Source organism: Salvelinus alpinus, chromosome 9, assembly GCF_045679555.1.
Source record: "Salvelinus alpinus chromosome 9, SLU_Salpinus.1, whole genome shotgun sequence".
In the NCBI taxonomy this organism is placed as follows: domain Eukaryota; kingdom Metazoa; phylum Chordata; class Actinopteri; order Salmoniformes; family Salmonidae; genus Salvelinus; species Salvelinus alpinus.
The window spans coordinates 2,705,195-2,723,389 of NC_092094.1; the positions used below are offsets into that span (position 1 = coordinate 2,705,195).

The 18,195-nt window shown below is 47.2% G+C and overlaps 1 long non-coding RNA gene across 1 annotated transcript in view; it reads left to right on the forward strand.

The window, feature by feature from the left end:
* The first annotated feature begins 221 nt into the window (after window positions 1–221).
* The window catches only part of LOC139584150 (uncharacterized), a 176,979-nt gene continuing 159,005 nt past the window's right edge, over window positions 222–18,195 (forward strand). Inside the window, exon 1 of the long non-coding RNA XR_011676720.1 lies at window positions 222–512. This is a non-coding gene — a long non-coding RNA (uncharacterized lncRNA). The remainder of the gene's footprint in view (window positions 513–18,195) is intronic.

The following is an 18,195-nucleotide window of genomic DNA, read 5'->3' on the forward strand; positions in this document are numbered from 1 at the left end:
TTGTTTATTTCCCTTTTGTTTGTTATCTATTTAACTTGCTTTGGCAATGTTAACATATGTTTCCCATGCCAATAAATTGAGTTAGAGAGAGAGAGAGAGAGAGAGAGAGAGAGAGAGAGAGCGCGAGAGAGACCAACCAAAGTGTAATTAATAACTTCACCATGCTCAAAGGGATATTCACTATCAAATTTGTGAGGCATTGGAAAATCTCCTTGGTCTTTGTGGTTGAATCTGTGTTTCAAATTCACTGCTCGACTGAGGGACCTGACAGATAATTGTATGTGTGGGGTACTATACAGCAGGTGCCTCCTGCACGAACGCACGCACTGGGAGGAGGAAAGAGTACTGAGGCACGCGCACTCTCGCGGAGCAACAAGACAAAACCCGGAACCAGAGAGTTCTTCTGACTGCAGGAGGTCTAATAATCATCATAACCATTGGCAACGCCACCAAGCAGCCCAGGAGTGAGTTTATAGCCATGTATTTGAATAGGGAAGAGGACAATAGCGAAGGTAAGAATATTTTAAGAATTTCCTCACTCTTTGCGAAGAACACCTCTTCGCGGTCAGTTTCAAGATGTGTATTTGCGAACGGAGACGGTGTTAACTCGCTCTGTCTCAGGATACTGTTATGCTAATTGTTGTTATGTATTAGGGATAACTTTAGTGTTATTGTCACGGGCATCTGTAGAGCATCTTTCTAGACTATTGTAATGTATAGCCTGTTATTTATAGTTTACCTAACCTTCCGTTCATCTTCTGTGCAATGCTTTCTGAATCTGAATGTATGCTAATAGCCACTTGTTGTTCGGCTTTGTGATGTCTTCTGCCGACGGTTCGTGTCCTTTGGCATTTTGTCATCTATTCACTTGTAAAGGACAACCAAACACAAGGTCACAGCATCCTCAATGATGACCAAGTTTCTCTGTGTGTAGGAGACGATAGCCTCTTCTCTCCAGACACCGACAGTTGTCATAAAAGGCTACGTATTATGGATTTGTTTATGAAAGCGGAATTGAAGGGACATGGCCGGGTGAAGAAGATGGGAAAGAAAGAAAGCGGCGTTTAGTAGGAGTCATCTTTTCCACTTGTTTTTTGAGGCGTGATTTGCGTGAATTGTCCAGTGTAAATACACTGTATTACTGCCCCCCTATCCTGCAGTGTCACGTTCATTCGCTGTGAGTACGGGAACCGGTATTACACTCAGCACCTAGACAAGACCTGCAGGTCTATACTGTAGTAGCTTATAATAACACATGCTGTTTACGGACAGCGAGGGAAGGAGAGAAAGAGCAAAATAAGGAGAGAGAGAGAAGAGAAGGAGAGAGAGAAGAGAGAGAGAGAGCAAAAGAAAGCGAGAGAGAAATAGAGGAGAGAGAGAGAGAGAGAGATGGGAATGGAGGAGAGGCAGTTTTTTGTTAATTTCCTTTTGATGTGAGATAATGGTCTGGTGCTGTGGGACTGATATACCCAACCTAACCTGGATATGCCAATGATACCACTACCAGTCTGTGTATTACGTGTGTGTGTGTGGGGGGGGGGGCTGTATTCATTTCTGGGGACAGTTTTTTTCCCTGGAAAATGTCTGTGTCCCTGGAATGGCATAATGAATCATTGCACTATAATCAAATCAAATCAAATGTTATTGGTCACATACACATGGTTAGCAGATGTTAATGCGAGTGTAGCGAAATGCTTGTGCTTCTGGTTCCGACAATCCAGTAATATCTAACAAATTCACAACAACTACCTTATACACACACGTCTAAAAGGATGAATAATATTCAATGTATTTGTAGGGGCTACAATGGTGATACAATAGCATATTTAACCTGTCCAATACCATTATGCATGTGTGTTTGGTTACATTTAGCCAGTACAATGTGAATGTACATTGTGTTAGGCTGCTTCATTTAGCCTACAAAATAATTTAGTTTATGGGGTTCAAGAACAAAGAGAGACCGAAGCAGCTTTATGGAGGGACAAGGACTAGCAGGCAAGGAATGAGGCGGTGTAGAGACCGAAGCAGCTTTATGGAGGGACGAGGACTAGCAGGCAAAGAATGAGGCGGTGTAGAGACCGAAGCAGCTTTATGGAGGGACGAGGACTAGCAGGCAAAGAATGAGGCGGTGTAGAGACCGAAGCAGCTTTATGGAGGGACGAGGACTAGCAGGCAAAGAATGAGGCGGTGTAGAGACCGAAGCAGCTTTATGGAGGGACGAGGACTAGCAGGCAAAGAATGAGGCGGTGTAGAGACCGAAGCAGCTTTATGGAGGGACGAGGACTAGCAGGCAAAGAATGAGGCGGTGTAGAGACCGAAGCAGCTTTATGGAAGGACGAGGACTAGCAGGCAAGGAATGAGGCGGTGTAGAGACCGAAGCAGCTTTATGGAGGGACCAGGACTAGCAGGCAAGGAATGAGGCGGTGTAGAGACCGAAGCAGCTTTATGGAGGAACGAGGACTAGCAGGCAAGGAATGAGGCGGTGTAGAGACCGAAGCTGCTTTATGGAGGGACCAGGACTAGCAGGCAAAGAATGAGGCGGTGTAGAGACCAAAGCAGCTTTATGGAGGGACGAGGACTAGCAGGCAAGGAATGAGGCGGTGTAGATACCAAAGCAGCTTTATGGAGGGACCAGGACTAGCAGGCAAAGAATGAGGCGGTGTAGAAACCGAAGCAGCTTTATGGAGGGACGCAGACTAGCAGGCAAAGAATGAGGCGGTGTAGAGACCAAAGCAGCTTTATGGAGGGACGAGGACTAGCAGGCAAAGAATGAGGCGGTGTAGAGACCGAAGCAGCTTTATGGATGGACCAGGACTAGCAGGCAAGGAATGAGGCGGTGTAGAGACCGAAGCAGCTTTATGGAGGGACGAGGACTAGCAGGCAAAGAATGAGGCGGTGTAGAGACCGAAGCAGCTTTATGGATGGACCAGGACTAGCAGGCAAGGAATGAGGCGGTGTAGAGACCGAAGCAGCTTTATGGAAGGACGAGGACTAGCAGGCAAGGAATGAGGCGGTGTAGAGACCGAAGCAGCTTTATGGAGGGACGAGGACTAGCAGGCAAGGAATGAGGCGGTGTAGAGACCGAAGCAGCTTTATGGAGGGACCAGGACTAGCAGGCAAGGAATGAGGCGGTGTAGAGACCGAAGCAGCTTTATGGAGGAACGAGGACTAGCAGGCAAGGAATGAGGCGGTGTAGAGACCGAAGCTGCTTTATGGAGGGACCAGGACTAGCAGGCAAAGAATGAGGCGGTGTAGAGACCAAAGCAGCTTTATGGAGGGACGAGGACTAGCAGGCAAAGAATGAGGCGGTGTAGAGACCGAAGCAGCTTTATGGAGGGACGAGGACTAGCAGGCAAAGAATGAGGCGGTGTAGAGACCAAAGCAGCTTTATGGAGAGACGAGGACTAGCAGGCAAAGAATGAGGCGGTGTAGAGACCAAAGCAGCTTTATGGAGAGACGCGGACTAGCAGGCAAAGAATGAGGCGGTGTAGAGACCGAAGCAGCTTTATGGAGGGACGAGGACTAGCAGGCAAAGAATGAGGCGGTGTAGAGACCGAAGCAGCTTTATGGAGGGACGAGGACTAGCAGGCAAAGAATGAGGCGGTGTAGAGACCAAAGCAGCTTTATGGAGGGACGCAGACTAGCAGGCAAAGAATGAGGCGGTGTAGAGACCAAAGCAGCTTTATGGAGGGATGAGGACTAGCAGGCAAAGAATGAGGCGGTGTAGAGACCGAAGCAGCTTTATGGAGGGACGAGGACTAGCAGGCAAAGAATGAGGCGGTGTAGAGACTGAAGCAGCTTTATGGAGGGACCAGGACTAGCAGGCAAAGAATGAGGCGGTGTAGAGACCGAAGCAGCTTTATGGAGGGACGAGGACTAGCAGGCAAAGAATGAGGCGGTGTAGAGACCGAAGCAGCTTTATGGAGGGACGAGGACTAGCAGGCAAAGAATGAGGCGGTGTAGAGACTGAAGCAGCTTTATGGAGGGACCAGGACTAGCAGGCAAAGAATGAGGCGGTGTAGAGACCGAAGCAGCTTTATGGAAGGACGAGGACTAGCAGGCAAAGAATGAGGCGGTGTAGAGACCGAAGCAGCTTTATGGAGGGACGAGGACTAGCAGGCAAAGAATGAGGCGGTGTAGAGACCGAAGCAGCTTTATGGAGGGACGAGGACTAGCAGGCAAGGAATGAGGCGGTGTAGAGACCGAAGCAGCTTTATGGAGGGACGAGGACTAGCAGGCAAAGAATGAGGCGGTGTAGAGACCGAAGCAGCTTTATGGAGGGACGAGGACTAGCAGGCAAAGAATGAGGCGGTGTAGAGACCGAAGCAGCTTTATGGAGGGACGAGGACTAGCAGGCAAAGAATGAGGCGGTGTAGAGACCGAAGCAGCTTTATGGAGGGACGAGGACTAGCAGGCAAAGAATGAGGCGGTGTAGAGACCGAAGCAGCTCTATGGAGGGACGAGGACTAGCAGGCAAAGAATGAGGCGGTGTAGAGACCGAAGCAGCTCTATGGAGGGACGAGGACTAGCAGGCAAGGAATGAGGCGGTGTAGAGACCGAAGCAGCTTTATGGAGGGACGAGGACTAGCAGGCAAGGAATGAGGCGGTGTAGAGACCGAAGCAGCTTTATGGAGGGACGAGGACTAGCAGGCAAAGAATGAGGCGGTGTAGAGACCGAAGCAGCTTTATGGAGGGACGAGGACTAGCAGGCAAGGAATGAGGCGGTGTAGAGACCGAAGCAGCTTTATGGAGGGACGAGGACTAACAGGCAAGGAATGAGGCGGTGTAGAGACCGAAGCAGCTTTATGGAGGGACGAGGACTAGCAGGCAAAGAATGAGGCGGTGTAGAGACCGAAGCAGCTTTATGGAGGGACGAGGACTAGCAGGCAAAGAATGAGGCGGTGTAGAGACCGAAGCAGCTTTATGGAGGGACGAGGACTAGCAGGCAAAGAATGAGGCGGTGTAGAGACCGAAGCAGCTCTATGGAGGGACGAGGACTAGCAGGCAAAGAATGAGGCGGTGTAGAGACCGAAGCAGCTTTATGGAGGGACGAGGACTAGCAGGCAAGGAATGAGGCGGTGTAGAGACCGAAGCAGCTTTATGGAGGGACGAGGACTAGCAGGCAAAGAATGAGGCGGTGTAGAGACCGAAGCAGCTTTATGGAGGGACGAGGACTAGCAGGCAAAGAATGAGGCGGTGTAGAGACCGAAGCAGCTTTATGGAGGGACGAGGACTAGCAGGCAAGGAATGAGGCGGTGTAGAGACCGAAGCAGCTCTATGGAGGGACGAGGACTAGCAGGCAAGGAATGAGGCGGTGTGAACTGGAAAAAGTATCACATTCTGGTTTAATAATTGGAATATTCCACTACTACTCAGCCCTATTGTCATCCGTCTGCACATTCGCTACTTGGTGCCTCTGTCTTCGTGAGAGTGTGGCCGTTGATTGGAAGGTTGTTCCTGGGTGATCGTAATCGTCACAGCGGGAGGTTCCCTCAGCCCGGTACGACCATGCGCTCTGCTCTGTTTTTATAATTCACCACAGAGGGAGAGAGCGAGAATGGAAGAGAGAGCTAGAGAGCGAGAGAGAGCAAGAGTGAGGGCGAGAGAGAGAGAGAATTACATTTGAAAGTTAGATAGCTGGAGATGAGATAGGATTCATTTTTCAGGTTTGTCTAATTATGAAGTTGTGTGGAGACCACAATTCACTGGAGCTAGCTGCTTCCTGTGTGGAGAAAAACATTTCTGACAAATGTTATTAAACCTTGGACAAGTTGGAAAAACATCAGAAATGAAATGACTGACGTAATGCCAGACAATATTAGCCTGACAGGGACAGTATTTCAGTCAATTTAATTTGATGAATATGCTGCTATATTTGTTGACCCACTTCTAGAGATGCAGTATGAGGTAAAAGCACATCTGTTAAGGTCACTGAGTTCCTCAATGTAGTTTCTTATTGATGTCGTGTGAATATCACGCCCACGTGAGAGAGATTCTGCGTCCCAAATGGAACCCTATTCTCTATAGAGGGTGTGTCCCAAATGGAACCCTATTCTCTAGAGAGGCTGCGTCCCAAATGGAACCCTATTCTCTATAGAGGGTGTGTCCCAAATGGAACCCTATTCTCTATAGAGGGTGTGTCCCAAATGGAACCCTATTCTCTAGAGAGGCTGCGTCCCAAATGGAACCCTATTCTCTAGAGAGGGTGTGTCCCAAATGGAACCCTATTCTCTATAGAGGCTGCGTCCCAAATGGAACCCTATTCTCTAGAGAGGGTGTGTCCCAAATGGAACCCTATTCTCTATAGAGTCTGCGTCCCAAATGGAACCCTATTCTAGTTAGTTATACAACTGAAAGGGAAAGGGGGATACCTAGTCAGTTGTACAACTGAAAGGAAAGGGGGGATACCTAGTCAGTTGTACAACTGAAAGGAAAGGGGGGATACCTAGTCAGTTGTACAACTGAAAGGGAAAGGGGGGGATACCTAGTCAGTTGTACAACTGAAAGGAAAGGGCGGGTACCTAGTCAGTTATACAACTGAAAGGAAAGGGGGGGATACCTAGTCAGTTGTACTACTGAAAGGAAAGGGGGGATACCTAGTCAGTTATACAACTGAAAGGAAAGGGGGGGGATACCTAGTCAGTTATACAACTGAAAGGAAAGGGGGGGATACCTAGTCATTTATACAACTGAAAGGAAAGGGGGGATACCTAGTCAGTTGTACAACTGAAAGGAAAGTGGGGATACCTAGTCAGTTGTACAGCTGAAAGGAAAGGGGGGATACCTAGTCAGTTGTACAACTGAAAGGAAAGGGGGGGATACCTAGTCAGTTGTACAACTGAAAGGAAAGGGGGGGATACCTAGTCAGTTATACAACTGAAAGGAAAGGGGGGGATACCTAGTCAGTTATACAACTGAAAGGAAAGGGGGGGATACCTAGTCAGTTGTACAACTGAAAGGAAAGGGGGGATACCTAGACAGTTATACAACTGAAAGGAAAGGGGGGGATACCTAGTCAGTTATACAACTGAAAGGAAAGGGGGGATACCTAGTCAGTTGTACAACTGAAAGGAAAGGGGGGGATACCTAGTCAGTTGTACAACTGAAAGGAAAGGGGGGGATACCTAGTCAGTTGTACAACTGAAAGGAAAGGGGGGGATACCTAGTCAGTTGTACAACTGAAAGGAAAGGGGGGGATACCTAGTCAGTTATACGGCTGAAAGGAAAGGGGGGGATACCTAGTCAGTTATACAACTGAAAGGAAAGGGGGGGATACCTAGTCAGTTATACAACTGAAAGGAAAGGGGGGATACCTAGTCAGTTATACAACTGAAAGGAAAGGGGGGATACCTAGTCAGTTGTACAACTGAAAGGAAAGGGGGGGATACCTAGTCAGTTATACAACTGAAAGGAAAGGGGGATACCTAGTCAGTTGTACAACTGAAAGGAAAGGGGGGGTACCTAGTCAGTTATACAACTGAAAGGAAAGGGGGGGATACCTAGTCAGTTGTACAACTGAAAGGAAAGGGGGGGATACCTAGTCAGTTATACAACTGAAAGGAAAGGGGGATACCTAGTCAGTTGTACAACTGAAAGGGAAAGGGGGGGATACCTAGTCAGTTATACAACTGAAAGGAAAGGGGGGGATACCTAGTCAGTTGTACAACTGAAAGGAAAGGGGGGGATACCTAGTCAGTTATACAACTGAAAGGAAAGAGGGGATACCTAGTCAGTTGTACAACTGAAAGGAAAGGGGGGGTTACCTAGACAGTTGTACAACTGAAAGGAAAGGGGGGGATACCTAGTCAGTTATACAGCTGAAAGGAAAGGGGGGATACCTAGTCAGTTATACTACTGAAAGGGAAGGGGGGGCTACCTAGTCAGTTATACAACTGAAAGGAAAGGGGGGATACCTAGTCAGTTATACTACTGAAAGTAAAGGGGGGATACCTAGTCAGTTATACTACTGAAAGGAAAGGGGGGGATACCTAGTCAGTTGTACAACTGAAAGGAAAGGGGGGGATACCTAGTCAGTTATACAACTGAAAGGAAAGGGGGGATACCTAGTCAGTTATACAACTGAAAGGAAAGGGGGGGATACCTAGTCAGTTGTACAACTGAAAGGAAAGGGGGGGATACCTAGTCAGTTATACAACTGAAAGGAAAGGGGGGGATACCTAGTCAGTTGTACAGCTGAAAGGAAAGGGGGGGATACCTAGTCAGTTATACAACTGAAAGGAAAGGAGGGGATACCTAGTCAGTTGTACAGCTGAAAGGAAAGGGGGGGATACCTAGTCAGTTGTACAGCTGAAAGGAAAGGGGGGGATACCTAGTCAGTTGTACAGCTGAAAGGAAAGGGGGGGATACCTAGTCAGTTGTACAACTGAAAGGAAAGGGGGGGATACCTAGTCAGTTATACAACTGAAAGGAAAGGGGGATACCTAGTCAGTTGTACAACTGAAAGGGAAAGGGGGGATACCTAGACAGTTGTACAACTGAAAGGAAAGGGGGGGATACCTAGTCAGTTGTACAACTGAAAGGAAAGGGGGGGATACCTAGTCAGTTGTACAACTGAAAGGAAAGGGGGGGATACCTAGTCAGTTGTACAACTGAAAGGAAAGGGGGGGATACCTAGTCAGTTATACAACTGAAAGGAAAAGGGGGGATACCTAGTCAGTTGTACAACTGAAAGGAAAGGGGGGGATACCTAGTCAGTTGTACAACTGAATGCCTTCAACTGAAATGTGTCTACCGCTCCCAAGTGGCGCAGCGGTCTAAGGCACTGCATCTTACTGCTAGAGGCGTCATTACAGTACCTGGTTCAAATCCAGGCCGTATGACATCCGGCCGTGGTTGGGAGTCCCATACGGTGGGGCACAATTGGCGCAGCGTTGTTGAGGTTTGGCTGGAGTAGGTCATTGTGAATAAGAATTTGCTCTTAACTGACTTGCCTAGCTAAAATAAAGGTTAAAAAACAAATAATACTGTTTAACCCAACCCCTCTGAATCAGAGAGGTGCGGGGGGGGCTACCTCAATCGACATCCATGTCTTCCGCGCCCGGGGAACAGTGGGTTAACTGCCTTGCTCAGGGGCAGAATGACAAGATTTTTACCTTGTCAGCTCGGGGATTTGATCCAGCAACCTTTCAGTTACTGGCCCAATGCTCTGCACTAGGGAACACAGGCATCAGGCCCATAGCAGGCACGTGCCCCCTCAGATTTGTCCTGTTTAAAAAACAAACATCTGTAATACTTTAATGTCTGTAATATTAGCGTTGTTGGGTTTAGCTAGCCCAGATAGGCTCCCAATCTCCCAACCTCATAACTAGATACCAAGCAGCCATTTTAGGTTATCAATCAAGTTAGAGTTAGACAAGCTACCTACTATCTTAGCTGGCACTTAGGGACAGAGGGCTTTGCCCACCTCCGGACCATCCCCCAGCCTTTGTCACGTACTTTGTGCCCTCTCAGATTGATGGGGTGGATGATGGGTTGTGCCCTCTCAGATTGATGGGGTGGATGATGGGTTGTGCCCTCTCAGATTGTTGGGGTGGATGATGGGTTGTGCTCTCTCAGATTGATGGGGTAGATGATGGGTTGTGCTCTCTCAGATTGATGGGGTGGATGATGGGTTGTGCCCTCTCAGATTGATGGGGTGGATGATGGGTTGTGCCCTCTCAGATTGTTGGGGTGGATGAAGGGTTGTGCCCTCTCAGATTGATGGGGTGGATGATGGGTTGTGCCCTCTCAGATTGATGGGGTGGATGATGGGTTGTGCCCTCTCAGATTGATGGGGTGGATGATGGGTTGTGCCCTCTCAGATTGATGGGGTGGATGATGGGTTGTGCCCTCTCAGATTGATGGGGTGGATGATGACTTTGGGAAACAGGGATCCCTACTGACCCATAGCTGACAGCACAAGCAGAAGAACCGTCTTCATGGATTTTAAATCAACCATTTAAAATTTCACAATCATTTGCAAATATCTCCCTTTTTCCAGGCAGATTTTATTATGAATCTTGGTATACAACCAATACATCAACGTGTTGCTTCCTGGTCCTGCTAAAGAAATGAAAAGGAGCCTCGTTACAAGGCTGTGGAGAACCTGTAATATGGTGTGTAGAGTAGCATCAGCCAGAGAGATGGGGATCTGTAATATGGTGTGTAGAGTAGCATCAGCCAGAGAGATGTGGATCTGTAATATGGTGTGTAGTGTAGCATCAGCCAGAGAGATGGGGATCTGTAATATGGTGTGTAGAGTAGCATCAGACAGAGAGATGGGGATCTGTAATATGGTGTGTAGAGTAGCATCAGCCAGAGAGATGGGGGTCTGTAATATGGTGTGTAGAGTAGCATCAGCCAGAGAGATGGGGATCTGTAATATGGTGTGTAGAGTAGCATCAGCCAGAGAGATGGGGATCTGTAATATGGTGTGTAGAGTAGCATCAGCCAGAGAGATGGGGATCTGTAATATGGTGTGTAGAGTAGCATCAGCCAGAGAGATGGGGATCTGTAATATGGTGTGTAGAGTAGCATCAGCCAGAGAGATGGGGATCTGTAATATGGTGTGTAGAGTAGCATCAGCCAGAGAGATGGGGATCTGTAATATGGTGTGTAGAGTAGCATCAGCCAGAGAGATGGGGATCTGTAATATGGTGTGTAGAGTAGCATCAGCCAGAGAGATGGGGATCTGTAATATGGTGTGTAGTGTAGCATCAGCCAGAGAGATGGGGATCTGTAATATGGTGTGTAGTGTAGCATCAGCCAGAGAGATGGGGATCTGTAATATGGTGTGTAGAGTAGCATCAGCCAGAGAGATGGGGATCTGTAATATGGTGTGTAGAGTAGCATCAGCCAGAGAGATGGGGATCTGTAATATGGTGTGTAGAGTAGCATCAGCCAGAGAGATGGGGATCTGTAATATGGTGTGTAGAGTAGCATCAGCCAGAGAGATGGGGAGAGTTTTTCACCTCTCTTATTCTTGCCCTGCCGGCAAATTGATGATGTCCTGCTCTTCATGGTTCATTTACTAATGTAGAATCTGAAATAATTTGTAGCCTTCTTACTGCTGCTGAGGCATAGCCCTCTAATGTCCATGTCTGTTTGAGAGATGAATTGAAAAGGAGAGAGAGTGGATGGGGACAGGGATGAAAGATGGCAAAGCTTTTGAAGAGTCTTTTCTTTTCAGGCAGTCTACCTGTCTGTGGAAATAGTGTTTATCAGTGTGATTATTACACATTTCTAAAGATGCCCTGGTATCTAATTATGATGTATAGACAAAGCCCTTTACATATCATCTTCTCTGGCAACCTGACACTACAGTACTGGATACTCAAAAGATGAAAATGAACCAGAAAGGATATGAAGTTCATTTAAAAAAAAAAGAAAAGTTTCTGACCAGCAGACGTTTGTAAGAGCGAGACAAAACTTCAAAGTTTTGTTTTTTGAATAAAGACTTATGGCTCAAGTTTACAATCCAATATTCCCTAGTTAGGGACAGAGTGTGAATGATCAGTGCTGTCAAAGGTATTTTAATACAACGATGAGATTTAATTAGACCTTTTTATAGGAGCACCTGGAATATGACAATTATTTATATCTAATTTTCTCTGCTCTGTTATAGAGAGAGAGAGAGAGGGCCAGAAACAGAGACCGAGAGGGTAAGTACAGTCCCTAGTGGAAGGATACGTAGAGGGATAAGTACAGTCCCTAGTGGAAGGATACGTAGAGGGATAAGTACAGTCCCTAGTGGAAGGATACGTAGAGGGATAAGTACAGTCCCTAGTGGAAGGATACGTAGAGGGATAAGTACAGTCCCTAGTGGAAGGATACGTAGAGGGATAAGTACAGTCCCTAGTGGAAGGATACGTAGAGGGATAAGTACAGTCCCTAGTGGAAGGATACGTAGAGGGATAAGTACAGTCCCTAGTGGAAGGATACGTAGAGGGATAAGTACAGTCCCTAGTGGAAGGATACGTAGAGGGATAAGTACAGTCCCTAGTGGAAGGATACGTAGAGGGATAAGTACAGTCCCTAGTGGAAGGATACGTAGAGGGATAAGTACAGTCCCTAGTGGAAGGATACGTAGAGGGATAAGTACAGTCCCTAGTGGAAGGATACGTAGAGGGATAAGTACAGTCCCTAGTGGAAGGATACGTAGAGGGATAAGTACAGTCCCTAGTGGAAGGATACGTAGAGGGATAAGTACAGTCCCTAGTGGAAGGATACGTAGAGGGATAAGTACAGTCCCTAGTGGAAGGATACGTAGAGGGATAAGTACAGTCCCTAGTGGAAGGATACGTAGAGGGATAAGTACAGTCCCTAGTGGAAGGATACGTAGAGGGATAAGTACAGTCCCTAGTGGAAGGATACGTAGAGGGATAAGTACAGTCCCTAGTGGAAGGATACGTAGAGGGATAAGTACAGTCCCTAGTGGAAGGATACGTAGAGGGATAAGTACAGTCCCTAGTGGAAGGATACGTAGAGGGATAAGTACAGTCCCTAGTGGAAGGATACGTAGAGGGATAAGTACAGTCCCTAGTGGAAGGATACGTAGAGGGCTAAGTACAGTCCCTAGTGGAAGGATACGTAGAGGGATAAGTACAGTCCCTAGTGGAAGGATACGTAGAGGGATAAGTACAGTCCCTAGTGGAAGGATACGTAGAGGGATAAGTACAGTCCCTAGTGGAAGGATACATAGAGGGATAAGTACAGTCCCTAGTGGAAGGATACGTAGAGGGATAAGTACAGTCCCTTGACTATGTAGGAGACCTGACCTGACTATAGAGGAGACCTCACTATGTAGGATACCTGACCTGACTATGTAGGAGACCTGACCTGACTATGTAGGAGACCTGACTATGTAGGAGACCTGACTATGTAGGAGACCTGACTATGTAGAAGACCTGACCTGACTATGTAGAAGACCTGACCTGACTATGTAGGATACCAGACTATATAAGAGACCTGACTATGTAGGAGACCTGACCTGACTATGTAGGAGACCTGACCTGACTATATAGGAGACCAGGCCTGACTATATAGGAGACCTGACTATGTAGGAGACCTGACCTGACTATGTAGGAGACCTGACTATGTAGGAGACCTGACCTCACTATGTAGGAGACGTGAATATGTAGGAGACCTGACCTGACTATGTAGGAGACCTGACTATGTAGGAGACCTGACCTGACTATATAGGAGACCTGACTATGTAGGAGACCTGACCTGACTATATAGGAGACCTGACCTGACTATATAGGAGACCTGACTATGTAGGAGACCTGACCTGACTATATAGGAGACCTGACTATGTAGGAGACCTGACCTGACTATATAGGAGACCTGACTATGTAGGAGACCTGACCTGACTATGTAGGAGACCTGACCTGACTATGTAGGAGACCTGACCTGACTATATAGGAGACCTGACTATGTAGGAGACCTGACCTGACTATATAGGAGACCTGACTAATGTAGGAGACCTGACCTGACTATATAGGAGACCTGATTTGACTATATAGGAGACCTGGCCTGACTATGTAGGAGACCTGACTATGTAGGAGACCTGACCTGACTATATAGGAGACCTGACTATGTAGGAGACCTGACCTGACTATATAGGAGACCTGACTATGTAGGAGACCTGACCTGACTATGTAGGATACCTGACCTGACTATGTAGGATACCTGACCTGACTATGTAGGAGACCTGACTATGTAGGAGACCTGACCTGACTATGTAGGAGACCTGACTTTATAGGAGACCTGACTATATAGGAGACCTGACCTGACTATATAGGAGACCTGACCTGACTATATAGGAGACCTGACTATGTAGGAGACCTGACCTGACTATATAGGAGACCTGACTATGTAGGAGACCTGACCTGACTATATAGGAGACCTGACTATGTAGGATACCTGACCTGACTATGTAGGAGACCTGACCTGACTATGTAGGAGACCTGACCTGACTATATAGGAGACCTGACTATGTAGGAGACCTGACCTGACTATATAGGAGACCTGACTATGTAGGAGACCTGACCTGACTATATAGGAGACCTATAGGAGACCTCACTATGTAGGAGACCTGACCTGACTATGTAGGAGACCTGACTATGTAGGAGACCTGAACTGACTATGTAGGAGACCTGACTATGTAGGAGACCTGACCTCACTATGTAGGAGACGTGAATATGTAGGAGACCTGACCTGACTATGTAGGAGACCTGACTATGTAGGAGACCTGACCTGACTATATAGGAGACCTGACTAATGTAGGAGACCTGACCTGACTATATAGGAGACCTGACCTGACTATATAGGAGACCTGACTTGACTATATAGGAGACCTGGCCTGACTATGTAGGAGACCTGACTATGTAGGAGACCTGACCTGACTATATAGGAGACCTGACTATTTAGGAGACCTGACCTGACTATATAGGAGACCTGACTATGTAGGAGACCTGACCTGACTATGTAGGATACCTGACTATGTAGGATACCTGACCTGACTATGCAGGAGACCTGCCCTGACTATGTAGGAGACCTGACCTGACTTTGTAGGAGACCTGACCTGACTATGTAGGAGCCCTGACTTTATAGGAGACCTGACCTGACTTTATAGGAGACCTCACTATGTAGGAGACCTGACCTGACTATATAGGAGACCTGACCTGGCTATATAGGAGACCTGACCTGACTATATAGGAGACCTGACCTGACTATATAGGAGACCTGACTATGTAGGAGACCTGACCTCACTATGTAGGAGACGTGAATATGTAGGAGACCTGACCTGACTATGTAGGAGACCTGCCTATGTAGGAGACATGACCTGACTATATAGGAGACCTGACTATGTAGGAGACCTGATCTGACTATATAGGAGACCTGACTATGTAGGAGACCTGACCTGACTATGTAGGAGACCTGACTATGTAGGAGACCTGACCTGACTATTTAGCAGACCTGACCTCACTATGTAGGAGACCTGACCTGACTATATAGGAGACCTCACTATGTAGGAGACCTGACCTGACTATGTAGGAGACCTGACTATATAGGAGACCTGACCTGACTATATAGGAGACCTGACTATGTAGGAGACCTGACCTGACTATGTAGGAGACGTGAATATGTAGGACATCTGACCTGACTATGTAGGAGACCTGACTATGTAGGAGACCTGACCTGACTATGTAGGAGACCTGACCTGACTATATAGGAGACCTGACTTGACTATATAGGAGACCTGGCCTGACTATGTAGGAGACCTGACTATGTAGGAGACCTGACCTGACTATATAGGAGACCTGACTATGTAGGAGACCTGACCTGACTATATAGGAGACCTGACTATGTAGGAGACCTGACCTGACTATGTAGGATACCTGACTATGTAGGATACCTGACCTGACTATGTAGGAGACCTGAATATGTAGAAGACCTGACCTGACTATGTAGGAGACGTGAATATGTAGGAGATCTGACATAACTATGTAGGAGACCTGACTATGTAGGAGACCTGACCTGACTATGTAGGAGACCTGACCTGACTATATAGGAGACCTGACTTGACTATGTAGGAGACCTGACCTGCCTATATAGGAGACCTGACTATGTAGGAGACCTGACCTGACTATATAGGAGACCTGACTATGTAGGAGACCTGACCTGACTATATAGGAGACCTGACTATGTAGGAGACCTGACCTGACTATGTAGGATACCTGACTATGTAGGATACCTGACCTGACTATGTAGGAGACCTGAATATGTAGGAGACCTGACCTGACTGTGTAGGAGACCTGACCTGACTATGTAGGAGCCCTGACTTTATAGGAGACCTGACTATATAGGAGACCTGACCTGACTATATAGGAGACCTGACCTGACTATATAGGAGACCTGACTATGTAGGAGACCTGACCTGACTATATAGGAGACCTGACTATGTAGGAGACCTGACCTGACTATATAGGAGACCTGACTATGTTGGAGACCTGACCTGACTATATATGAGACCTGACCTGACTATATATGAGACCTGACCTGACTAGGTAGGAGACCTGACCTGACTATATAGGAGACCTCACTATGTAGGAGACCTGACTATGTAGGACCCCTGACCTGACTATGTAGGACCCCTGACCTGACTATGTAGGACCCCTGACCTGACTATGTAGGTGACCTGACTATGTAGGAGACCTGACTATGTAGGATAGCTGAACTGACTATATAGGAGACCTGACCTCACTATGTAGGAGACCTGACCTGACTATATAGGAGACCTCACTATGTAGGAGTCCTGACCTGACTATGTAGGAGACCTGACCTGACTATGTAGGAGACCTGACTATGTAGGAGACCTGACCTGACTATATAGCAGACCTGACCTCACTATGTAGGAGACCTGACCTGACTATATAGGAGACCTCACTATGTAGGAGACCTGACCTGACTATGTAGGAGACCTGAATATATAGGAGACCTGACCTGACTATATAGCAGACCTGACCTCACTATGTAGGAGACCTGACCTGACTATATAGGAGACCTCACTATGTAGGAGACCTGACCTGGCTATATAGGAGACCTGACCTGACTATATAGGAGACCTGACCTGACTATATAGGAGACCTGACTATGTAGGAGACTTGACCTGACTATGTAGGATACCTGACTATGTAGGAGACCTGACCTGAATATGTAGGAGACCTGAATATGTAGGAGACCTGACCTGACTATGTTGGAGACCTGACCTGACTATGTAGGAGCCCTGCCTTTATAGGAGACCTGACTATATAGGAGACCTGACCTGACTATATAGGAGACCTGACTATGTAGGAGACCTGACCTAACTATATAGGAGACCTGACTATGTAGGAGACCTGACCTGACTATATAGGAGACCTGACTATGTAGGAGACCTGACCTGACTATATAGGAGACCTGACTATGTAGGAGACCTGACCTGACTATGTAGGAGCCCTGACTATGTAGGAGACCTGACCTGACTATATAGGAGACCTGACTAATGTAGGAGACCTGACCTGACTATATAGGAGACCATGACTTGACTATATAGGAGACCTGGCCTGACTATGTAGGAGACCTGACTATGTAGGAGACCTGACCTGACTATATAGGAGACCTGACTATGTAGGAGACCTGACCTGACTATGTAGGATAACTGACCTGACTATGTAGGAGACCTGACTATGTAGGAGACCTGACCTGACTATGTAGGAGACCTGACCTGACTATATAGGAGACCTGACTATGTAGGAGACCTGACCTGACTATATAGGAGACATGACTATGTAGGAGACCTGACCTGACTATATATGAGACCTGACCTGACTATGTAGGAGACCTGACCTGACTATATAGGAGACCTCACTATGTAGGAGACCTGACCTGACTATGTAGGAGACCTGACTATGTAGGAGACCTGACCTGGCTATGTAGGAGACCTGACTATGTAGGAGACCTGACCTCACTATGTAGGAGACCTGACTATGTAGGAGACCTGACCTGACTATATAGGAGACCTGTCTATGTTGGAGACCTGACCTGACTATATATGAGACCTGACCTGACTATATATGAGACCTGAACTGACTAGGTAGGAGACCTGACCTGACTATGTAGGACCCCTGACCTGACTATGTAGGACCCCTGACCTGACTATGTAGGTGACCTGACTATGTAGGAGACCTGACTATGTAGGATACCTGACCTGACTATATAGGAGACCTGACCTCACTATGTAGGAGACCTGACCTGACTATATAGGAGACCTCACTATGTAGGAGTCCTGACCTGACTATGTAGGAGACCTGACCTGACTATGTAGGAGACCTGACTATGTAGGAGACCTGACCTGACTATATAGCAGACCTGACCTCACTATAAAGGAGACCTGACCTGACTATATAGGAGACCTCACTATGTAGGAGACCTGACCTGACTATGTAGGAGACCTGACTATATAGGAGACCTGACCTGGCTATATAGGAGACCTGACCTGACTATATAGGAGACCTGACCTGACTATATAGGAGACCTGACTATGTAGGAGACTTTACCTGACTATTTAGGATACCTGACTATGTAGGAGACCTGACCTGACTATGTAGGAGACCTGAATATGTAGGAGACCTGACCTGACTATGTAGGAGA